Below are 25,672 nucleotides of genomic sequence, written 5' to 3'. Positions count from 1 at the left end.
TAATATTTCAAGCCTTAATGGTGTGTGACTTGGAGGGGAAATTGTAGCAGTGTTCCCATTTACCTGCTGTTCTCAACCTTCTTGACTGAAGATACCTGGGGCACAGTACCACTTTATTGTGCAAAATCAACGGTGATTGCCTCTTTCATTTCTAGCCTTTAAAATTACCATACGGTCCCCCCACCCCGCCCCTGCAAAATGAAGCAGGAATTACAATGGAAGAAGCCATTGCTGATATACATCGCAAGAACAGTGGTGTAATTAATTTTATGCACGGCTATGATCTGATTTTTTGTGAGACAGTCTATTCTTCAAACACAGCAGGATACCAAATCAGGACAGAGCATATTGAGCAGAGATAAGTTGTTCAATGGGAATCATGTGCTAACAAATTTTGACAATCCTTTTGAGATAGCTCAGCTTTTAATTGTTCATTAGCTGTCTACAGTATAGGGAAAAGCGGAGGAGACGACCTGCAGGGAAGGTGAACACGATGGCGAACGAGTGAGGGGGGCTCTGCGGCGGGGGACCAGTGCACGTAGCGGGCTGATGGCGACTCGAGGCGAGGCACCTGTGGCCTGCTGTCTTGGAGACTCGCACAGGGCTGCAGACTGCTGGAGACTGGCTCAAACTGGCCGGAGGGGTACCAGGTATCAGAACCGAGATGCGGGAGAGTGCCGAAGGATCCCTGACCATGTCAGGGGTTTGGATCCGAAGCTCAGATTACTAATGATTTGGATTGGACTTTGTGAATCTTGAATCTCAGGCCAATGCTCGGTGACAAAATTATCCCTGCATTTTGATGGAGTCAGAAATATTTCAGAGACTGGGGAACGCATGAAAGAAATGGAATCAAATGCACGGCTCAAGCCAAAATTAACTGCAGAATGCTTGCATTGTGCTGTCAGTGGCCAGACTGATAATGCCCATGAGCCAACCATAGTGACGGGAATAAAGAAAACATACATGCTACCCAGATACAAGTGAAAAGAATCATAAAAATACAAATCATTCTCACTTACCATTTTAAATACATATTATATTTAAAAATAAGAGTGAAAAATAAATTGCAAAACTCATTCAGACAAGTGAAAGGCTTTCTATTGCAAGGTTGCCACCAGGACAAACGGGCTTGAGTTACAAGGAGGAGGTAGGTAGGCTTGGACTTTTCTCTCTGGAGAGGAGGAGGCTGAGGGGTTATGCTTTGAGACACGTAAAATCAAGAGGGGCTTTGCTAATGTAAATCAGTGGCTTTCAAACTGCCCCCACCCTCCTAAATTCACATTCCACCTTAAGCAATCCCTATGCCATAAGTGCTCTGTGATTAGTAAGGGATGGCTTGAGGTGTCGTGTGGGTGGGAAGGGAAGGTTAAGAATCACTGCTCTAGACCCTATCGTTACGGAAATATTTTGCTTGAGAAAAATTGTCATTTGCCCATTTCCTTTGGAGTTATGAAGCCGTGCACATAACGAGTCCATCAGGTACGATTAAAACAGTGGTTTTCAAACCTTTTTCTTTCCCCTCACATACCACCTGAAGTAATCCCTTACTAATCACAGAGCACTTACGACATAGGGATTGCTTAAAGGTGGAATGTGAGTTTATGGGGACAGATTGAAAACCACTGATTGAAATAGTCATCATTTCCTCCACGCCACCCCCCACCCCCCCACCCCAGCTAGAGGAGTCTAAAACTAGAAGGCATAGGTTCAATGTGAGAAGGGAAAGATTTAAAAGGGATGGGAGGGGCAACTTTGTCACACAGAAGGTGGTGACTAATATAGAACGAGCTGCCAAAAGAAGTCAAAAGGCAGGTTCAGATACAACATTTAAGAGATTTTGGCAGGGACACGGACAGGAAAGGTTTTGAAGGATATGAACCAAATGCAAGCATAGGACTAGCTTAGATAGTTGACCCTGTTTCTGTACAGTAGTTTTATCCCAAACATTGTTTTAAATATATAGAAAAGCACACCTCGACTTTCCCTTCTCCTTTATCCAACAAGTCCTTCTCTTTCTAGAATCTATCCATTTACCCACAAATCTATCGATGCAAATTGCTTCTTTTAAATTTAGATATACAAACTTTTGGTTTACAAGCCTGTGCCACCCAATTACACCCCCTGTACGCTGTGAATGGTTGGGGGGGGTGGGGGGGGGGGAGAACTGGAGCACCCAGAGGAATCCTACGCAGACATGGGGTTAACGTACAAACTCCCTTAAAAATAACATCAGATTCAAACCCTGGCCCCAATTGCTGATGTTGTAATAGCATTGCACTTAACCATCATTTATACCTCATCTACTCTAACCCAACAACCTCCACCATAAGGAATAAGGGTAACAAATTTATAGGAACATCCTCTCCAAGCCCCGTACTATCCCACCTGGAACCATATCACAGTTCATTCATTATTGTCGAGTCTAAATCCCAGAGGTCCCAACCCAACAGTACTGCAGGACTGAAAGTATTGCAGCAGTTCAAAGCAGCCACACAGCACCTTCTACAGGAGAGTTAGGAATGAACAATAAATGTGGGCTTCACCAATAATATGACCATTTTTCAGAGATCTTAAATTACAGCTGTCCTCCTCACCCCAGCTAATGTAATAATCTGTAATTTCAGCACCTTTTTCATTTTCACATTTAGACATTTCAAAGTGGACCAAAACAAACAACAATGGAGATGTCAAGTGGGACCAAGGGCTTCATCGCAGAGTTGGCTGTCGTGGGTGGTCACATTAAAGAGTGGATAGCAATCTCGGCAGTTTAGTGGTTCACTTCAATGCCTGGTCACCATTCTATTTGTCACTGGAAATGTGTCTGCACCTATTCTGTCCCTCAAATGTAAAATGTTATCAGTTTCCCCTTAACACACATCATGCAAAAACTGTATGTATGATGTCCCCCAAAGTGAAATCAATGATTGGTCCTAAAAATGTTAAACCTGCACTGGCTTTAAAAAAACAAACAAACGTGGCCCTTTCCAGTAGTGGAAGTTCTCAAAAAATATTTGCAAATTCAGAACAGAATTCATCGGTCGACACACTAGTCCTTAATATTCTAAAAGACGCACAATTTCCAATGGTACACACTGGAGCCTGAACATGGCCAATTTTAAGCTCTGCTTGCTTCGTTTCTCTCTTCCCCCCCCCCCCCTCCCCCCCAAACAAGGACCCCATCCACTGGTGCATGCACAGGACATTGACAATTTCAAGCAATGCACACATTGATATTCTGTCCACCGAACTGATGCCAAGCCTTCCAAACATAGACACATCCCAGCAGTGTGCAAACTGATGCTTTGTCCTCAGAACATGAACATTGTTTAGCAATGTTTCGACTGGTGACCAGTGCCTTGAACAGGACAGTTTTAAGCACAAGACAGATTCAAGCAATATGCACACTGGTGTCATGCTCCCCACCCACAAGGTGTCAGCACATTAATAATCTGTTTTCCAAACTCTCAACAGTTTCCAACTGAGATTTTAATCTCCCAAACACTGACATTTGCTAGCAGTGTGTTCTGATGAATGGAGTTTAAAATGTCAGGCCATGCATTTGGGTAGAAGGTATCAAAAAGCAGACTAGGATTTAGATGGAGAGAGACGGCAAATGAATGGGAGGTTGTAGAGATCTCTGGTCTTGAACACGAATCAAAAAACAGGTACAACTGATCAGGAAGTAAATGGCAGACTGTGATGAGGACAAGTTTGGAGGGTCCACAAAAGTGACCAGTTTGAACACTGTTCAATCACAAACAAGGATTGTTACTTACAGGCAGGGGAGAAAATAAATTGCAACAGGGATTATATTCAGACACAAAAAAAAGAAACTACACACGTTTCATGTGGATTGGATGCAGTTAAACAACGATACTCGCTACTCCTGACGAACCGCTACTAATCACGGTTCTCACAGCTAAACGTGAGGAGGAAACAAACCATATTTGCCATTCCTCCCTCATTGCCAGGCACGGCACCCTGATTACACTGATAATAACGGATAAGGCACAGCAGTCCTTTCAAGGTATGCACCACAATACTGTAGCCTCCACCCCCCTCTCTTTACTAGATCACACCTTACAATTGGTTCACCAGCATCATCCATGGCTTGTAACTTGGAGTGGAGCTTGAGTTTGTTCCCAGGGGAAGAGAGAGCAGCTCCACGTGGTGGGCTTCACGCTGCAGCTCCACGTGGTGGGCTTCACGCTGCAGCTCCACGTGGTGGGCTTCACGCTGCAGCTCCACGTGGTGGGCTTCACGCTGCAGCTCCACGTGGTGGGCTTCACGCTGCAGCTCCACGTGGTGGGCTTCACGCTGCAGCTCCACGTGGTGGGCTTCACGCTGCAGCTCCACGTGGTGGGCTTCACGCTGCAGCTCCACGTGGTGGGCTTCACGCTGCAGCTCCACGTGGTGGGCTTCACGCTGCAGCTCCACGTGGTGGGCTTCACGCTGCAGCTCCACGTGGTGGGCTTCACGCTGCAGCTCCACGTGGTGGGCTTCACGCTGCAGCTCCACGTGGTGGGCTTCACGCTGCAGCTCCACGTGGTGGGCTTCACGCTGCAGCTCCACGTGGTGGGCTTCACGCTGCAGCTCCACGTGGTGGGCTTCACGCTGCAGCTCCACGTGGTGGGCTTCACGCTGCAGCTCCACGTGGTGGGCTTCACGCTGCAGCGCCACGTGGTGGGCTTCACGCTGCAGCGCCACGTGATGGGCTTCACGCTGCATCTGGCTGGAGGGGGGGCGGCTTAGGTATGCCCAAATGAGGCAAGATACTCAAGAGAGCTAATGATAAGGAGTGTCCTCACCTGTGGGTGGGCTAACCTTGATTGACATGTCTGGTCAGATGACCCTCGAGGAGCAAGCACATTTAAATTCCTTTATTTGGATCAGTTTTTTTTTCCTACCTGTTGGATAATACATGTTGTCCTTTAATACTCCTTCAATTACCCAGCCACGCCTGGAGTATTGTATTGAGTTTTTAGTCCCTTTATACAAGGATATTCTGATTTGGGAAGCGGTCCAGAGGTTCGTTTGGATAATCCCTGGCATGAGGGGATGGTCCTATCATGAGTGGTGAGAGAATATGGATTTGCATTCCTTGGAGCTTAAAAGCAGGGTGATCTTATTGTAACCCCCAAATCAGGGTGGATCTTGCAATGTTCTCACAAGAGGGAGAGTCTCAAACAAGGAGAGTGTAACAAGTGGGCAGTCACTTAAAATTGTGGTGCATAGGAATTCCCCTTTGTGGGCACATTAAGATGCTGTTCCGTACACAGGTCTCAGGAGGATTGGCAGCGATATTCAATCTTGCACCCACAGATGTTTTTTTCCAAGGATGAACATGCAGTGATCCCAAAGCAAGGGTCCAGCAGGGGGCGCACACTGATGTGTATTGCCAGCGCTGCAACTGATTCTATGCTCCAAACGACTGGGAGGGGGGGTGAGGGAGGGTAGGGGTGGGGGGCAGTGCAAATACTCTGGAGCCCACACACAGACAGAACTCCACACACTAATGCTCCATCCAATAAACGTGGATAGCTTCCAGTAGTATACATACTGTTGTTTAGCCTTCCCCGAAATTTGGACAATTTCCAGTAGTGCACAGAGTGATACTCTGTTCCCCGAATTTATACCGCTTTCGGCAATAGTGCACGCTGAGATGCTGCTCTCTAATCAATGGCAGCTTCCAGTATTGGAAGCACCAACTCTTTCCAACAGCTTCTGAAGTGAGGCACTTCCCCGACACCCCCCACCACCTCCCTCAAATGCTGACTCTCTCCGAGAGTATTATACATACTGATGACACTAAAATGTTGCTTCCTGAACACTTTTGGGTGTATTTTCAGGATTTTGGTATTATACATACTGATGACACTAAAATGTTGCTTCCTGAACACTTTTGGGTGTATTTTCAGGATTTTGGGCTACTGATCGCAAAAATCAATGCTTACAGAGCGAGCATAAATGGTGTTCAGCTAATCAGAGATTGAAGCATCACAGCCATTTAGGGTTTGCCTTGTAGGATGTAATGGGCTGCACAGCCTGCCATTGTTGGCATATATTTGATTCTGCTTCTAAATTCATTGATTTCTTGCAGGGAAATCGTTCGTTCTTATCCAGCCTGGCCTGTAAGTGACTCCAGACCTAGCAATATGACTAAACCTCAACAGTTTGCTGCAATGACCCATGAAGACCCTTCAAGGCACAGGGTAATTAGGAATGGTTAGCAATATCTGTGTCATGTGCATTAATTACCAGAATGGCAATTTACAGTAATAACTTCACAGAATCCTTCAATAGTTAAATCAATTCGAACACTAAAATAATGAGCAAACAAGTGTTTCAAAGTTCATTTGTTGACATCACTGATGGGCAACGTCAACATTTATGAAAAAAAACACGTGATCTAGAATCATGACTTTGTACATTTGCTGGTTCTACCTCAGTATATTATTTTGAAGTAATTAGCATATATTTACTGACTCGTTGCCTTCTGCCAGTGAATCAGGAGTTCTGTTCTCCCACATAATTTGCTAAATTGTACACATTGTTCCAGAATTTGATAAGTTCTAATTTCTTGATAGTTATTCAAACAACCTGGAATTAACTGAATGCTTTTATATATAAATTGTTTGAGTAAATTCACTGACATGAAGGAGCATTACAAAAAGCAGCTTACAAAAAAAAAAGGGTCTGCCAGCATTATCCAAGAATATTTATGTTGAAGGTCAAGTACAGATCCGGTGGTCAAAGCAGCCCGACCACACAGTTGCAAAGCATTCTGGGTGGAGTGTTCCGCAACCTTCTAATTAATGAACATGATGCTCGTTCTCGTGTGCCAATCACTGCTGGGCCTGGAATTTGTACACCCATGCAAGAATTTTATTTCACCACAAATAATATGATTATTATAGTAGCAGCAGAAGGACAGCTTCTTCCTCTCTGCTGTCAGATTTCTGAGTGAACAGACATTGTCTTTTTCTTGCACTATCTTTATTTATTTTGTAAGGTGGTTTATATCAATGTTTGCACTGTGGCGCTGCTAGAAAACATCAAATTTCGTGACATGTTCATGACAATAAATTCTGATTCTGAAAATGTTTTTCCCCCCACAGACAAGAGCAGCTTATCCAGCTGCAACTACAGAGAACTTATTAATAATTCTTTCTCATGTGTTCATAACATCAGTGAAGCTTCAGCTGCAGCAGGTGATCGTTTTGCTTTTGAGTCTAAAGGCTGCAGGATCATATTTTACTCCAGAGCACAAAATCTAAGATGATAGTCCAATGTGGTAAATGGTGGGGGTGGGGGGGCGGTGTAACGTCTTCTTTTGGGTGAACGGTGGAAAAAAATTTCAACGGCACTACTTTAAGTAAGAGCAGTTGTCCGATGGGAGCTTGCAGCACACAATTCAGTTGCTGCATTTTCTTTCAATGCAGCCAGTGACTGACAATGCAACTATTTCTGTGGCATATTTGTGGACATCCTAAGCTTTGCCTTCTTTTTCACTCACCACTGACTAACATTGGCCATTCAACGTCGTTAGAGACCAACTACAGTGTGAATATCTCCTCCGAGATCAGCAAACCAAACAGAATGAATCACTTGCATATCCATATTAAAGTGCATTTGCCCCACCTAAAATAATTTGAAGGTGACAATATTGTTATAGGATTTTCATTGGTTTTAATTGAAAATCAAATGAAAGGGCGGCATGGTTAGTGTAACTCTGATAAACAGCCAGTCATCGGGAATGGGGTTCGAATCCTGCACTATCTGTAAGGAGTTTCTATGTTCTCCCTGTGTCTGCGTGGGTTTCCTCTGGGTACTCCAGTTTCTTCCCACCGCTCTAAAGGTACTGGGCATTGTAGGTCAATTGGGTGGCAATGGGCTTATGGGCCAAAAGGGCCTGTTACCATGCTGTATGTCTAAATTTAAAATATTTTCTTTGTATGCCCCACCGTTGAGGACTACGGCATCAAAGGATGGGATTTAGGTGAGCCCAACACATACTACAGTAAATTTCCAGTTATCTGGAATTCAAGCCTCAAGCAACCAGCAAAAAATTTAAAAAATTGCGGAAAATAGGTTAAAAAAAAAATGAAAGTTTAAAATTGGGAGCCCCTCAAGCGGCAAAATCGCTTCTCCAGCATCTACCAATCCCCATAGGTGCCGGATATTGGGAGTTTTACTGTCATGGAATGAAAAAGCTTTTCAAAACTCTTTCTTGAGTCGAGACAAAAGAAAACTCAAATGACCTGAACTATTAAATCGATTTTTACTTTCCACAGATGCTGCCTGACCTGCAGAGTGTTTGCATCATACTCTGGTTTTGTTGCACATTGTGAGGTCCAGGGCTGCGCTGATCCAGCTGCAAGCTTTGCATCACTGTTGGAGAAGCAGAATCATTTCCATGAAGCTGACACCTGCACAATCAATATAAGCAAAATAATTGACTTTCCATGTGTCATACCTTACTATAAATGGACATTGCATCAGCAAGTGATTTCAGTGGTCAGAATGCCGGTGGAGAGACCAGGTCTGGAGTTCCAGACCATGACTCAGTGTGGAGGCTTTGGCTTGGATGCTTTCAGAGGAGTATTTGTGCTCAGCCACCGACTACTCACACACCCTGATGAATCAGAATTTAATATCATGAACATGTCACAACATTTGTTTTGCAGCAGGCACCACGGTGCAAATATCTTTTTTTATAAATGACATTCCAAAATTAAATAGTGCAAAGAATAGGAGAAAATGAGGTAACATCTGTGGCCATTCAGAAATCTAATGTATTACAAGCTGCGGTTTTGTTTAGTGGATTTATTTTATGGGTTAAAACAGGCTGTAAAACATTCACAGACAGGGTGCACTGTTAACTACAACCCATAAACAAAATTAATGCTTTGGAAGAGGACAATGGCTGTTTATACAAGGAAAATAGATGGGACTCTTCCAAAGAGTTACATGATTATGATCATGTACTGGGACACAGATTTTATTATTGATCAGCCAGTCATCTGATCAAATACAAAAGTGGAATGGCTCTGTGGAAGGAAAATAATGATGATTCTCCTTTTCAGGGAATTATTGTATCACCTGGACCACTGTAATGGTCATTTTGATGAACTCATATTTGGGTAAAGGAAGCAGGAGGATTCCTGCATTTGGACGTGACTATTCCGACCGTCATTTCATCTGACCCGTGCCTGAGCTTTGGAAGCATTGTGGAAGTCACACATTTTGTTTCCCCTACGCAAGGAAGAGAGGAGTTGTGACTATCATTCAAATGAAAGGACATTTCTCTGGAAGCAACTCAACAAGGATTTGTGAGTTTTTGGCCATCTTGATCACACAATCTCTCTCTTGCCTCTTTCGTTATTACTTCTGTACCACAGTTTAAAAGTTTGAGTTTCAATACAGGGTTTCTAAGATTGAACTTTGAATTGACTTTCCAGAATTGTGCCTAAGCTGTGATGATTTGGTTAACACCCTGTGGTGAATGTCTGCCAAGCTGCCTGACTCCCCTCTGGCGAGCCTTGCTGTACTAACATTGGTTGTGCATTATCTCTACTGTTAAGGATACTCCCCTTGGGTATAACTGTGTATGCACCTACTGTCTTTCATTATTGTACCGAGTTTCTGCTAATAAAAGCCATGATTATTGTTTGATCACCTCGTCTTTGTCTACTTCATCAACTGGCACTTCAATTTTATTAGCAGAAATTGATGCAGCCCTCAAGCCAGAGCAGCTAATAATTGACCAGTCTGCCCCGAGGGCCAGAGAAATTTTCAACCACTGGATTGCTTGTTTCAATTACTACATGGTTCGAAACAACGTGGTCGACGAGGCGATACAGTGGGGCCACCTGAACTCTCTGCTGGGTGAGGTCCCTTTCACCGTAACGCAAGGAGCTACCACTCTGGCTCTAACCCAGGAACGTCTGTCTGCTTACTATGCAGTGCCACGGAACGTGGTGTTTGCTCGACACCAGTTGCTGACTAGACACCAGAAACCCGGGGAAAGTGATGCTGTCTATGCACTGGCCCTCGACTCACTGGCAAACGAATGTGATGTCAGGGCAGTCGATGTGCAACAACACCGCAATGCCTTGAAGCTGGCTGCTTTTGTCAATGAGATTGACTCCAGTTACATCCGACAGAGGCTGCTGGAGACACAGCCTTTAACCTATGACCAGACAGTCACTCTAGCCAAAACAGAGAAGTGCCATGCGGTCCAGTGAAATGCTAGAAACTGAAAAGGAAACATCTAGAAGTGCTGGAACCCCGAAGGAAAGAAAAAGGCGAACTCCTGAAAAATGCTACTTTTGTGATAAGAGCTGGCACCCCAGACAGAAGTGCCCGGCTCGATTTGTTACCTGCAGCTATTGTGGGAAACTCGGCCACTTCACTAAAGTGTGTAAGGCAAAAAGTACTCCCACTGATAAGAAGAAGAAGAGAAGCACCAAGAAAATGTGTCTTGGAGCTGCAGGAATGGAAGACAACTGTGAAAAGGGGGAATCTTCAGACGGGCAGGCTGAATCGACTTCAAGTGATGGCGAGGTGAGATCCCTTGTAATAGCTCAATTGACTGTAAAGCTTCGGGAATGTTACGGACTGGAACGGTCGACTATGAAAGGGGAGGTGAATGGTGAGACTCTTGATTGTCTAATAGACTCGGGGAGTACTGACAGCTATATCCATGAGAGAGTTGCCAGAGCCTTAAATTTGCGGAGATATCCAGCGAACCGAAAGATATCGATGGCTTGTAGTGATCTTACAAAAACCGTATGGGACAAGTGTAGAGTTACTTTAAATTTGCAGTGACATTGCCTTGCTGATGTGTGGCTCTTTATTATGCCAGAGCTCTGCGCCCGTGTTACTTGGGTTAAATATTCAATCTCAGATGAACAATGTAGTGTTAAATTTCGGTGGGCCACTACCCACACTTACCATTCCCTGCGCTAGTTACTCCGGTCTATCTGCATTAAAGATCAAAGTTCCTTCTCTTTTCAGTGATTTATCCCGTGAGTGTCAGCTGATTGCCACTAAGAGCCGTTCTTACAGCAAAGAGGATCGTGAGTTTATCAAAGCGGAGACCAGAGACTGCATAAAGAGGGAGTAATTGAACCTAGTAAGAGTCCAAGGCAAGCCCAAGTGGTAGTCGGAAAAAATCACACTAAGACATGACTGGCTATTGACTACAGCCAGACAATCAACCATTACACGAACCTGGATGTATACCCCCTGCCACGCATCAATGAAATTATTAATCAGATAGCGCAATACAAAGTGTACTCCACTATCGACCTCAAAGCAGCTTATCACCAAATCCCCATTAAGAAAAGGGAATGCCCCTATACGGCTTTTGAGGCTGATGGGGGGTTATACCAGTTTAAAAGGGTACCTTATGGGGTCACTAATGGTGTGTCTGTGTTTCAGAGGGAAATGGCTAAGATTGTTAGGACGTATAGTTACAGGGTACATTTCCCTATCTGGATAATGTCACTATCTGTGGGGAAAAAAAACTCAACCTTACATTTAATAAGGCAAATGTGTGTTCAGTGCGACAGAGCTACCCATTCTGGGCTACATTGTCCGCAAGGGTGAAATCTGCCCTGACTCGTAAAGAATGGCTCCCCTTAAGAAGCTACCACCCACAAACTCAGCAAAAGCCCTTAAAAGGTGTATGGGATTCTTTTCCTACTACTGCAAATGGGTTCGGGACTATGCCACGAAGGCACACCCCCTGTTTGACACTGAACTTTTCTTCTCTCTCCAGTGGCCTTGAAGGCTTTCGAGAGAATTAAAGCTGATATTGCAAAAGCTGCACTCTCGTCCATTGACGAGGATGTCCCATTCCAGGTCCCATTATACTTCAGGTTCCTGAAGTATAGCCACTGACGAGCCATGATTGCATTCACATGGAGGCCCCAGGACAAATCCTCGGAGATGTTGACACCCAGGAATTTGAAGTTCTTGACCTTCTCCGCTGTTGACCCTCGATGAGGACTGATTCATGTACTCCTGATATCCTTCTGTCCACAATCAGTTCCTTAGTTTTGCCGTTGTTGAGTGCAAGGCTGTTGTTGCAACACCTCTCAACGAGCTGATCAATCTCCCTCCTGCTTGCTTCCTCATTGCCATCTGTGATTCTGCTGACAACCTTTGGTAAATTTGTAGACAGCATCTGAATTGGGCCTAGTCATAGGTGTGGATTGAGTAGAGGGAGGTGGATTAAGGAATAGTGTCCCTACTTTGCACTGGTACCGACTATCCATCCTGCTAATTTATGCAGATCCTTTTCCTCAGGGGAAGCCAAAGGTATTTTTCCATCAGTTTCACAGTCCATGGATATTTTGCAGCTGATGCTTAGCATAAGCTGTATAATTGTTGCACAAAAAGTAAATTAGTTTGACAGAAATTACACTTAATTGGCTTAAAGATTTTCTGCCATTTGTTTTCAAACGAAGCTTTCCAGAGATTGCATATTTTGTAAGTCACGATATGCATTCAAGCTAGAAACTGCTGGTGAGTGGGAGAGCGATTTATTTATAATTAAAATGATGCGTGAGTATTGCTGGCAGCTCCTCTACAAATAATTTTTCCCTTTGCCCATTATTCTTTCCCCCCCCCATCCCTTACCATCTGCTTTCCATAGTCTCAATTGTCACAGAGTTACACACCACAAACAGCACGCCACATCCATCAAGGAGCCATCTGTACTAATTTACCAGCATTCAGTTCATAGTCTTCCATGCATTAGCATTTCAAGTACCCAGCTAGATACTTAAGTGTCCAGAGATTACCTGCCTCTATAACTCCCCAATGCAGTTGTTCCAGATTCCACCCTCTCTCTGAATGAGGACATTCTTTCTCCATTTTTGCTCTAAACCTCTTCCCCCCCTCATCTTAAAACTGGTCTTTGGGGTTCTGTCACTTCTGCAACAAAGAAAATATTTTCTACCATTTACTCCAAGCCCAACACCATAACTTTTATTTCCCACCTTTATCAGGTCTTCCCACACCTCCTCTGCTCAAAGAAAGACATTCAGGCCTGTCCAGCTAAAACATACCATCCTAAGCAATATCCTGGCAAACCTCCTCTGCACCCTCTCCAGCTTTCCTATAGCGTGGCACCTGTACACATTACTCCAACTGTGGAATAACCAAAATTGTACCACAACCTCCCTGGTGTTATACTCTATGCCCTGACTCACCAAACATGCATCTTCTTCACCACCTTATCTAGGTAGCATGTTGCTACCTTCAGGGATGCTTGGACTTGTACACCAAGATACCTCTGAGTTCCTCAATACCTTCTAAGGTCCTACAATTCACTGTGTATTTCTTCCCCTTAATAATCCTCCCAGAGTGAATCACCTCACACTCATCAAGATTAAATTCCATTTGCTGTTGCTCTACCCATTTTACCAATGGATCAATATCTTTCCATGGCCTCATTCTCAACAACCCTGGAGATCAAATTGTCTTCAAACTTACCATTCATATCCAAATTGTTCATGTAGATAACAGCAGCAAAGGTTTCATCATTGATCCCGATGGTATACCACTGGTCACAGTTTCCAGTCATGAAAACAACTCTTCATTACCCGCTGCCCCCTATTCTAGACCAATGCTGTTTTCATCAGAACACTGACCTTATGCTGGGGTGCATTTCTGTCCAATCTCCAAATGTGTCACAATTTTATCTCTCCTGACCCAAGCAATTTTGCCTACTTGCCTCTCTACCTCATATTCGTAGCTAAATTAGTCTTCCTTATTTACATAATTAAGAAACCTGTCCTTAAAGCAAGACTTAAAAACATGTAAACAGGGTCAGCAAAACTTCATGCTTGTTGCCAAGCTAACTTCACCAGCAATATTACCATATTTTCTATTTTTTTGGTAGGATACTTTACAGATAATTAATTACATACATCATAAGGGGCAAACTCTTCTTCCTTTAAGGAAAATTGTCACTGAACTCCACTTGTTTAATCAAAAATAAATGTCAACATTTCATAATTATACCAAAATAAAGCTATCTGTCCAAATGTTTCAATCATCCCCAAGGGATTTTGCTGAATATTATAAATAGGATTCTGCCCATAGAAAAGGTCATATGAATGGTGTAATACCTTCCTGTCACAGAAGATTTTATTTAATTTTGCCACATTTATCCCACTGTTGTATCAATTCTGTTTTATCTTTACTTCATAACAATTACAGCACGGAAACAGGCCATTAGGCCCTTCTAGTCCGCACCGAACCAAACACCCCTTTCTCGTCTCACCTCCCTGCACAATGCCCATAACCCTCCATCTTCTTCTCATCCATATACCTGTCCAACCTTTTCTTAAATAATACAATTGACTCCGCCGCCACTATTTCTCCCGGAAGATCATTCCACACGGCTACCACTCTCTGAATAAAGAAGTTCCCCCTCATGTTACCTCTAAACCTCTGCCCCTTAATTCTTAACTCATGTCCTCTTGTTTTAATCTTTCCTCCTCTTAACGGAAATAGTCTATCCACATCCACTCTGTCTATCCCTTTCATAATCTTAAATACTTCTATCAAATCCCCTCTCAACCTTCTACGCTCCAAAGAATAAAGACCTAATCTGTCCAATCTCTCCCTATACTCTAGATGCTTAAACTCACAAGATAAAGGAGCAGAAGTAAGCCCATTGGCCCTTCAGTCTGCCCCGTCATTCTAATCATGAGCTGATCCATCCACTCACTCTGCCCTACTCCTCGGCATTCTCCTTGTAACCCTTGATGCCCTGACTAATCAAATATCTGTCAATCCCTGCCTTAAATACACTCAACTTCCACGGCTGCCTGTGGCAACACGACCCTAATGGAGATTAGATTGGTGGTAGAGAAGCTGTAGAGACAGTAAACAGATCAACTTCATACCCACTCCAAGCTGGCTGTCAGCAATTTTTAAACAAACAGGAAGCCAGGTCAGTGGGTTTGTCTAAAAGCCCAAGCAGTGTGAAGCAGAGATGCTCACCCACTTTGTCCAAATCCAAGTCAAGAGTCACATAAATCAGTAAAATTTCACTCAAGCACTCTGGAATTTTGTTTGTGGAAAGGAAAACAAACGAGGAGTTTGTTAAAGCTCGATATACCCTGGCTAACTTTTAGCTCTGGACTTCATTGAAACTTTAAAATGTGAGAAAATTGTAGCAGCTGGGGACTAAATTTAAAGCAACAGCAAAAAGATAATAGTACCTAGATTGCTGAGACACGTGCAAATTGCCACAGGTTCAATAAGATTAGGGTGTGGCTTAAAGATTGGTGTGGGTGCAGTGGGTTTGAATTCATGGAATTCTGACACCAGTATTGGGGAAGGAGGCTGTTCCAATGGGGGCGGGCTCCATTTGAACTATGCTGGGACCAGAATCACAGAACTAGGGCTGTGGGTAGCACTTCTAACCAATTGGATTGGATTCAAGACCAGAAAAGTACGGATAAAGCAAAAACCAAGGAGAGGCTGGTGAATTCTCCAGAATAAACAAAATAGGACAGAAATTTTAAAAAGAGATAAGAATTTAACCTCTGGCAACATGGAGACAAATGTGGGAAGGACTGAAGATGTTGCATTCAAGGTCAGCACTTGGCAGGTGTGACGCTGTAGTTAAACAGAGAGAAAAAAAATCACAGCTGGAAGCCAAACATCCAAGAATACACGTATGGTGATACGACCACAAGCCTAATGCAGGGGACGATCTCTGTACCTGCAGGAAAACCACCTAAGGACTGACTCCACCAGGCCGGCTGTCAATCAGCCGACCCGAATATAGGCCTGAGCCGGCCCCTCCCGAGCCAGTCACTCGGGAACCACCACAGCTGAAACTGGTGTGTACAGACTTTTAGCAGAATACAGCCTGTAGTACAGTCTTTTGAGTTTTGTGTCTGCTTGCTGCTACCACAGCACGTCTCAACATGTCCCATCAAAAAGACAGGCAGATGGGCAAAGGGGGACGGGTGGGTCTGTTGGTAATAAATGAAATCAAATTCTTAGCGAGAAGAAATGTAGAATCCTTGAGCTAGAGTTGCAAAACTGCAAGGATAAAGACCCTGATGGGCATTATACACAGGCCTGCAAATAGCAGCCAGGATGTGGGGGTACAAATTACAACAGGAGTTAGAGAAGGCATGCCAGAAAGGCAATGTTGTGTTGGTCATGGATTTGGATTTATTGTCAGAGTACATATATGATGTCACATACAATCCTGAGATTCTCTTTTATCCCTGTGAGCGTGTCAGAATCACCACGAATTGGTAGTGCAAAACAAAGTTTACCTGTTTACGCTGTGTACAAAGAACTGTAAACCAATAACAAATGTAAACAAACTGACTGTGCCATACAGAGAGAACAAAAAGAAAATCAAAGAAGTGCCCAGGCAAGAGTCCTTAAATGAGTCTCTGATTGAGTTTGTGGTTGAGAAGTCTGATGGTGGAGGGGTAGCAGCTGTTCCTGAACTTGATGGTGTGAGTCTTGGGGCACCTCTACCTCTTTCCTGTTGGAAGCAGCGAAAACAGAGCGTGTACTAGGTGATGTGACTTCCGAATAAGTTTCAGACAGGGAGGTGACATGACCCTCCATAATGTCCCAGATAGAGAGGCCATGTGTTCCTCCGCAATCCACACATAAATAGGGTGACATCCACCTTCAAGCACCTTCTTCTAAGTCATTGTAACTAGACTCCCTTCTGCCTTTTAACTCTCAAATTTCTGGTATGTTGCTGGTGTCTTCCACAGTGAAGATTGTTGCAAAATACCTATTTAGTTCATCCACGATTTCTTTGTTCCTCATTAGCCCTTCTCCAGGATCATTTTCCAGTGTTCTGAGGTCCATTCTTGTCTCCCTTTTAAATTTTTTTTTGTGTGCGTGCTCACTCTCTCTCTCACACACACACACACACACACACGCACACGCACACGCACACACACACACAGTGGAGGGTCATGTCATCTCCCTGTCTGAAACTTATTTGGAAGTCACATCACCTGCCAATCAAGGTCGGACTCCAGCCACCCATTAGTGCACCCCTTACCACTGGCTCATTTAAATATCTCGGAGTCAGATGCCTAGCTCAGAACAGCCTAAAACAGTGGTTTTCAAACTGCCCCCAAAACTCACATTCCACCTTAAGCAATCACAATGCCTTAAATGATCTGTGATTAGTAAGGGATTGCTTAAGGTGGTTGTGAGTGGAAAGAAAAAGGTTTGAAAACCACTGTTTTAATCATACCCAATTGACTCGTGATGCACACGATTTAATAACTCGAAAGAAAATGGGCCAACGACAATTTTTCTCAAGCAAAAATATTACTAACAATTGGGCCTAGAGCAGTGGTTCTCAACCTTCTTTTCCCACTCACAAGGTGAGTGGTGTTAAGCAAGGTGTTCCTCTGCAATCCCTTGCCAATCACTTGTGATTGCTCAAGGTGGTATATGAGTTTACAGGGGGCAGTTTGAAAATCCCTGGTATAAAACATTGATGCACACCACATTTCTCTCTATCTGCCTCTTGGTCCAACTCTATCTGCCTCTTGGTCCAAGATCTGGCCATTGCTCCATGCCAGATCACTACTGTGGACATCACTGGAGGAGTTGTGGGTAAGGAGTGCATTGCACTTAAGTTGAGCTGCAGCTCTGTGATAGATCAGTGCTTGCAGACAGCTGCACCCCTTTCGGTACAGAGAATCAGGAATGTCTATATAATGTCTATATAATGTCTATATAATCTATATAATGCGAATGTCTATATAATTGTTTGTCTCCCATGTGTTCAATAAAGTTACCTTTCATTGTAATACTTGTGTCCAGACTTGCCTCTCTGTGAACACATCAAACCTAATACAACACACCCAGACCAAATGGACTACCCCCCAGGTTCTTAAAGGGGAGCGAAAGAAATTGTGGAGCATTAGCAGTGATTTTTCAAGTATCACCAGAATTAGGAATAGTTCTAGAGGATTGAAAAAAAAAAAAATAATCACAAATATCACTCCACTCTAAATTATAGACCAGATTTCCATAGTCAGAAAACAAAGGTTCAATGGGACTTGGAAATCCTAATGCAGGATTCCTTAAACTTGCATGTTTCAGGTCACTTGATAGCATTTAATAAAATAGACCAAAATCTACATGGTTTCCTTCAAAGGAGATCTTGCATGAAAAGAATTGTTAGAATTATTTGAGGATGTAAAGGATAGATAAAGGAGATAGTGTGGTTTACCTATTTTCAGAAGATTTTTGACAAGATTCTGCACCCAAGGCTGCTAAATAAAGAGCCCACAATATTACAGGAAAGGTACTAGCATGGGCAGAAGATTGGCTTGCTGACAATAAGCTAAAGAACGGGAATGAGGAGGGCCTTTTCAAGTTGGTTGCGGGTGCAGCCCCACATGGGCTGATGTTGGTTCCACTACATTTCACATTATGCGTCGACGACTTGGATGCCAGAACTGGTAGCGTTGTGGCCAGGTTTGTGGATGATACAAAGATAGGTGGAGGGGCAGCTAATGTTGAGGAAGCAGGAGGGCTGCGGAGGGACTTGGATAGGCTGGGAGACCCAAACGGACTGAAGCATTCCCCAGAGGTTAATGTGCAGGTTGTGTTAGTACTGAGGAAGACAAAACAATGTCTTTCATTTTGAGAGGACTAAAATATAAAAGCAAAGATGCAATATTTTATTGGGAGTGGGTCAAACAATATTTGGAGTATTGTAGCAATTTTGAGTCCCCTATCCAAGAAGGGATGTGCTGGCATTAGAGTGCGCCCAAAGAAGGAATGTTCCCAGCAATGAGTGGATTAACAGATGAGGAGTGGCTCAGGCTGGAGTTTCAAAGGATGAAGGAGAAATCTCTTTGACATATACTGAATACTGATCAGCCTGGATAGAATGGTCATGGAGAAAAGGTTTCCAGGGAGGACCAGAGGGCACAGCCTTCAGAACAGAGATGAGGAGAAATTTCTTCAGCGAGAAGGTGGTAAATCTGTGGAATGTTTTGCCACAGACGTGGCAGCCATCATTGGGTATAAAGCAGAAGTTGATATGCTCTTGTTAATTAAGGGTGCCAAGTTTATATGGGAGAAGGCAGGAAAAAGAGGTTGAAAGTGGGGGGTGGGGGGAAATCAGCTCAGATTCGAATGGTGGAGAAACTTGATGGGCCAAATGGCCTAATTCTGTTCCTACATTTGGTCATTTGGAAATTTCACAATATTACCTTTGAGCAGAGGTTCAGATATAAATAGTTTCAAAGTGACAGAATAGTTTCAAAGTGAATAGTTTCAAAGTGACAGAAGCTGGTGACGACAGTCCAGAATGAATGGCTAATTTCAATTTGCCATATCCCCAAACATATGTTCTCCTCCAAAGATGTGGATAATTCAGTTCATTCCCAAATGGATGAAGCACTTCTAGTTATAGTACCACTGTCTAACAAAAGCAGAGTGCAACCTTTCCAACATTTTTTCAGAACTTGATATTTCAACTAGTTGCTTCACAAGGCAATAACCACCAGCATTATTTTTGAAGTGCACTCTGAATATCCCTGATGACGCGGCTAATATTTGGTAGTTGGAGTTTGTGGGAACTTGCTATATACAATTCGCTGTCACAATCCCTACCATGTCAAGTGACTACACTTTGAAAATACTCATCTGACTGCAATAAAAGCCCAAAAGTTCTGAAGGAACATTGGAGGTAAGATATATAACCAACATATGGGCCTGAGCCCCTCATCAAGGCACAAGAGAAAAAGAATCAGGGAGGCACCTGAAATAAAAAGGCTGGGCAAGGAGGGTAGAGCAGAGGATGAACACAGGCCATCAGGCAAAAGGTCAATATTAGACATGGATGGGAGAACAGGAAAGGAAAGGTGAGAATTGGTTCTGTGAATGCAGAGCTGGAGAAAAAGGAGATCTTTTTATTCAAACACCTGCCTGCTTTTTGCTCATGGCTTGACAAGGGGCACAGGCTCAAAACATTGGTTATACATCTGTTCTCATATGGACATGGCGAGGCCTGCTGAGTTCCTCCAGCATACTTGTGTTTTTACTGCAATCATAGTGTCCACAGACTTTGGTGTTTCACACATGACTGTAAAGTCCTTTGGGGCCTGTGAAAGGGTCGTGGGAGGTTCTACATCAAAGCAAGCCTCCTTTCACCAATGAGCCTCTCATGAGGAAAGAACAGCTCACTGGCTATGAGCAGGAAGAAGAAGGGAAGCCAGTATATTTGGGAGGTGAGAGGGACAGAATTAATTTAAGTGCATATTATTTCTTCATGCTTTCTCTGTGCAAATGCTTTTATGGAATAAAATCTGGAACTTCAACAGAATATATTTTCTGTGTACAGTTCTGGTCTTTCAGAAACTTACATTTTATTTTGTGCATTATTATTTACTTAATTTCAGAGGTCAAATGTAAGAGGAAAATCTACAAATTAATTCAAACCATGGACAACATCAGCTTTGGCACCAGTTCCTTTATGTAATGCTTCATTTCCTCGACTCCAGTGGAGTCCTTTTTTGGATGCAATGTTTGTCCCATTGACTTTTTTCCAGATATTGGGAAAGTACTGCCATTCTATGTTAGGGAATTCACTCTTCCCCCCCTCCCCCCCCATAAAAACTTTTGGTTCCTTGTTTACTCTGTGAGCAATACTCTTCATTAGCCCTTCATTAAATTTAAATTTAAAATTTAGGCATACAGCACAGTAACAGGCCCTTTGCAGAGGGATGTGGACCAACTAGAAAAATTAGCTTAAAAATAGCAGATAGAATTTAATGCAGATAAGCATGAGGTGTTGCATTTTGGAAGAACAAACCAAGAAAGAACATACACAGTAAATGGAAGGGCACGGAAGAGCGGGATAACACAGAGGGATCTGGAAATACAGAAACACAATTCCCTGAAAGTGGCACCACAGGTAGATATAGGATTGTAGAGTTTTGGACACACTGGCCTTCATAAATCAAAGTATTTATGAAGTGTAGGAATTGGAATGCTACGATAGAAAAGTTGTACATGACATTGGTGAAGCCAAATTTGGAGTATTGTATGAAGTTTTGGTCACCTAACTACAGGAAGTATATCAAAAAGATTGAAAGAAAGCAGAGATTTACCAGGATGTGGCCTGGACTTCAGGAACTGAGTTACAGTGAAAGGTTAGGCCTTTATTCCCTGGAGCATAGAAAAATGAGAGGAGATTTCATAGAGGTATTTAAAACTATTGGAGGCCAGGGTGGGTGGGGGGGGGGGGGGGGGGGGGGAGAGGGTATGGAAGATAGACAGAGTAAATGTTGATAGGCTTCTTCCACTGAGAGTAGGTGAGATACAAACCAGAGGGCATGGGTTAAGGGTGAAAGGGGAAATGTTTATGGGGAACATGAGGGAGATCTTCTTCACACAAAGAGTAGTGAGAGTGTGGAATGAGCCAACAGCCTAAGTGGAGAATGCAGACTTAATTTTAACATTCAAGAAGAATTTTGACAGGTACATGGATGAGAGAAGTAGGGCTATGGACTGGGTGCGGGTCAGTGGGACTAGGCAGAAAAATGATTCAGCACAGACTAGAAGGGCCGAAGTGGCCTAATTTTGTGCTGTAATATTCTAGTCTTACTTGAGGTGCAAAGAAAACAATTTTTACTTAAATGTGCTGGGTCCTCTATGGGGCAGTGGGGAGGGAGGTGGGGTGGGGGTGGAACAGACAGACTACAGGACCTCCGTTGAGAATGGCTGCTGTAGTGCTCTCTCATTCTAATTGATTATGAGCAAATGAACCAAACTTCAAAGTGGCAAATTAGCTCTTCCAATTTATCAATTCTTGCCCTAGGTGACAATGTTGTAAGATGAGATGGTCATTTTCAGTAGTTAACCTACAACAGGTTGTAGCTCTCTTATACAGTGCTCTGTGGTGCGGTATCTACCAAGATCTGGCATGTTTGGATCTGCTGCCATTAGTACAAACTCTTTACAGATGGTACGGGACTCGAACCCTGGTTCCGATCGCTGGCGCCGTAATGGCATTGCGCTAACCGCTACGCCAACTGTGCCTTCCCACAGCATTATTTCCTGTTTTGAGCTTTGTTCTAACTTTGATATATTTATTTGGGGGGGGGGGGGTCCCTTAGGGGTCAATTTCTGTTTTGCGGCAATGTCCAGGTCCCAACATCGCTGGATTAAAGAGGTTGCAACCTGTACTTTGTACAGATAAAAATAATCAAAAAGCTAGACGTTTGAACAAGGAACAAAGTACAGGGGAATTGGGGGAGGGGGGGTGTAAAATGTGACTGATGGCATTTGTTCCTTTTCTCAGTGTGGTTATCGTACACTCCCACCAGGATAATGCAGAAAGATGTGAGGTTTTACACTTTGAAAGGACTAACCAAGGTAGGATATACACAGGAGGACACTCAGGAGTGCAGTAGAACAGAGGGATCTGAAAATACAGATGCACTCTTCCTCAATTTCTCCCTTCACCTTCTCAGTGCTCTTCTGCTCCATTTCATTATGGCCTTTCCCCTCCTGAATGAGTTAGCCCATTGGGACTGATCACCCCACTTAGAATCTGTCACCCCATTCTCTTTTACCACAGAACCTGAAATAATCCTTGTTAAAGTCAGCCCATGCTGTAATAAAACAAACTGCAGAACCATTTAAGCATATAACAGTTTCTATATTTAGCCTTGATTATGCTCGAGGGAGTGATAAAAGAGTTTAATAACTCGTTCTCTACACTGAACCCCACCCAAAAGCAAACAAAGCACCCATCTCACCTTTATAATACCTTTGGCCAGGGGTCCGCATGAGACCCTACATATTTCACACGAGTTTCAATACCATGTTCCCCTGTGGTGCCTGCAAATGGCTGGGATATGTCAGGGTGCCCTTCCTCTTGTGGTGTTAGTTGCGATCTCACTACAGCACAGAGAAGGTCATGTTTAGAAGGCAATTATATTCGCACCATCTTACAGGCAACTACTGTATTTTCTTACCCAATTCATTAACCCTTTGTTAAGCATATTTGGTAAATTTACTCTCTCTCATCCTGCTTACTTTGTGCCTCAAAATCATGTGAAATTGAACAGCTCATTGTAAACCCACTACATTTACATGTAGAATCATCATCTCAATCTCACCTTGAATTAAATCACTCTTGTTCCAATCAAGATTAGGACCAGGCAACAAGTTACTTAAGCTCACAGTTACTTTCAGATAGAATGTTACAGTTCTCAAAATAAATATGGTGAACACAACAAAAGCCATTAAATTCACATAAAGATCGTCTAAGAGACCTCTCCCTGTCAGCATTCATTATTCTTTAAAAAAAAATTCAAAAGAAAATAATAACAAGACAAAATACAGAAATCTTGTTAATGGTCATGGCTCATCTATGAACATTTTAAATTATTTGTTCGTGCATTTTCTTTCATAATAAAGGAGGCATTTCTGCTTTATTTACAAACTATCTCTACCTCGTCTCTATTTGTGGCACTGATTGTCAGAATATTAAAAAAAAAACACTTTCTATCAATTGATAAAGATGTTTATCACATAGATACAGCCCTTCCTATTGCAAAGGCTTCCTCTGTATTAGATCTGCTCAGCAAGAGTCTCTGGTGACCAGTAACTGCAGTCAAGCCGAGTGAATAGCCACTCAAACTGGAAACTATTTTTCATTGAGTTTTAAATGGTACTCAGTGTTTGGAATTAACAGTGGAATATGGGTTTTGATTATAGTGGAACTTTAAACATTAAATTAGCTGATTAAAATACTTTTAAATGCTTCTATTATTAAACATTCATGCAAGAGTTACATGAGATAAAATTTGAGATTTTTGAAGGCATGCGGTTTACTAATGGGTTAACAGTGTACTCAGGGCAGAATGTAGCTCTGCCAACCAAGCCCGACAGATTATTTTGTGTGTGGGGTAGGGTGGGTGAGGAACCAGTCAGGCCTTTTATGGAGGTTAAGTCTGACCCAAACCCAGATATTCTACAAATTCAAACAGGTCACGTTGGGCTCAGACCACCTTTGCTTAGGTCAGGTTATAGTTGGCTTTTAATTTCATTTTCAAGCATTATTATGCTATTAAAATCTCACCTAGTCATCATGATATTTTTTATTATTTTGTAGTAAAGATCTAACTAAAATGTTCAAGGGATTTTACAGTTGAGTGCTTCCTAAAATATCTAAATTCACGTTGATTGTGTTAGGGAGAGCTGCAAATACTGAGTTGTAAGGTTGGACCTTATAATAAAGCAACATATTGGATGACGGACAATTGTCTCTGGAATTCCACAATACGAGCAAACATCCCAAAATGGCTTTCAGCCGTAACTTCAAACAATGGGTCATCCCCCATTACTACCACAAACCCGATGCACATTTTGTGGAAAGATCAAGTGTTGGTTGTTGAAAAAAAAAACCACACAAATGCTGGAGAAACTCAGCAGATTAGACAGTGCCTTGAGACAGCAAAGGTAAAGCCCAAATGTTGGTGATGTATCTTTATCTTTGCTACATAAAGGCTCTGCTGAGTTTCTCCAGCATTTGTGTGTTTTTTTCACTTAACCATGGAGCCAACAGAATTCTGTGTTTTACCAAGTGTTGGTTGTTGTATACTTTGTTCCAAATCAGGAAATCAAGCCCCATATTTCAGTTACTTTTGACAAATGCTCCAAGAACAAGTCTACATTGATGGGGCCGCTCTGTTTAGTGTTAGAAATATAGCACAGTAATAAGTCCTTCTGGCCCATGAATCCGCACCGCCTACGTACACCCATGTGACCGATTAACCCTGCATGTCTTTGGGACGTGGGAAGAAACCAGAGCACCTGGAGGAAACGCACGTAAACACAGGGAGAATGTGCAGACCCCCAACAGACAGCACCAGATTCAAACCCAGGACAATGGTGGCATAATAGTGCTGAGTTCTGCTTGTTATTGTTTGAAAAAGATGGGATGCTCCCTTGATGCCCTGGAGAAAAAATATATGCCTCGACTTACTAACAAGAAATAAAAAAGCCCTGATTTTGCAACGTAGGCTGTTATGTTTCATTTGCCTTTAAAGATATCTTTCGCTTACTCTAACCTTGCTGGTCCAGGCCATCTTGGAGCTGAAGGGCACAGATCTTGGCAGCATTGATGCCTCACTTTATGTAACTGAGACACACGGCCATTCTCAAACAAGTCCAACCCACAAAACTCTTGTACACTGCCAAACATGTAGGTCCCAGTTTATCTGGCGGAGTGACACTCGGAACCCACCAGGTTGATTTACCAGTAAAATCTCTTGTAAAGTCCAGCCCTGGAGAGAAAAAAACCCAGCCTTTAGCATCATGACCCTGAGAGGGAAAAAGAGAAAGCATCATGTCTTAGATCTTCCAGCTGATTTGACCACACACTGGAGCCAAAGATCCACAGATATTCAGGAAAAGGGAACTGCCCATTACTTTATTGCAATTAATTTACAATTGCATAATCTTTTTTTCATGATGTTTTGTGCTTTTTTGGTAAATTTATACTTATTTTCTTCAGTTTTAGAAAATAGGGGAAAAAAAAATAATTTTTGAAGTGTCTCACATTAAAGACAAACTAAAGACTCTTGACTGTTGGCATTGCCTGGAGCAGATC

General features: G+C 42.9%; 1 protein-coding gene across 2 annotated transcripts in view; it reads right to left on the bottom strand.

The window, feature by feature from the left end:
• Positions 1–25,672, bottom strand: part of wscd1a (WSC domain containing 1a) — a 109,645-nt gene that overhangs the window by 64,530 nt on the left and 19,443 nt on the right. The window contains exon 2 of one of the 2 annotated variants that reach the window (XM_069912110.1): positions 22,812–22,953. The exons of the other annotated variant lie outside the window; for it this stretch is intronic. The gene's annotated coding sequence lies outside the window, so the exon portion shown is untranslated. The remainder of the gene's footprint in view (positions 1–22,811; positions 22,954–25,672) is intronic. 2 annotated transcript variants of the gene reach the window in all.

This window comes from Narcine bancroftii, chromosome 14 (genome assembly GCF_036971445.1).
Source record: "Narcine bancroftii isolate sNarBan1 chromosome 14, sNarBan1.hap1, whole genome shotgun sequence".
Taxonomy (NCBI): domain Eukaryota; kingdom Metazoa; phylum Chordata; class Chondrichthyes; order Torpediniformes; family Narcinidae; genus Narcine; species Narcine bancroftii.
The sequence above is the reverse complement of the archived record's forward strand: the minus strand, read 5'-3'. Positions and strand labels throughout refer to the sequence as shown.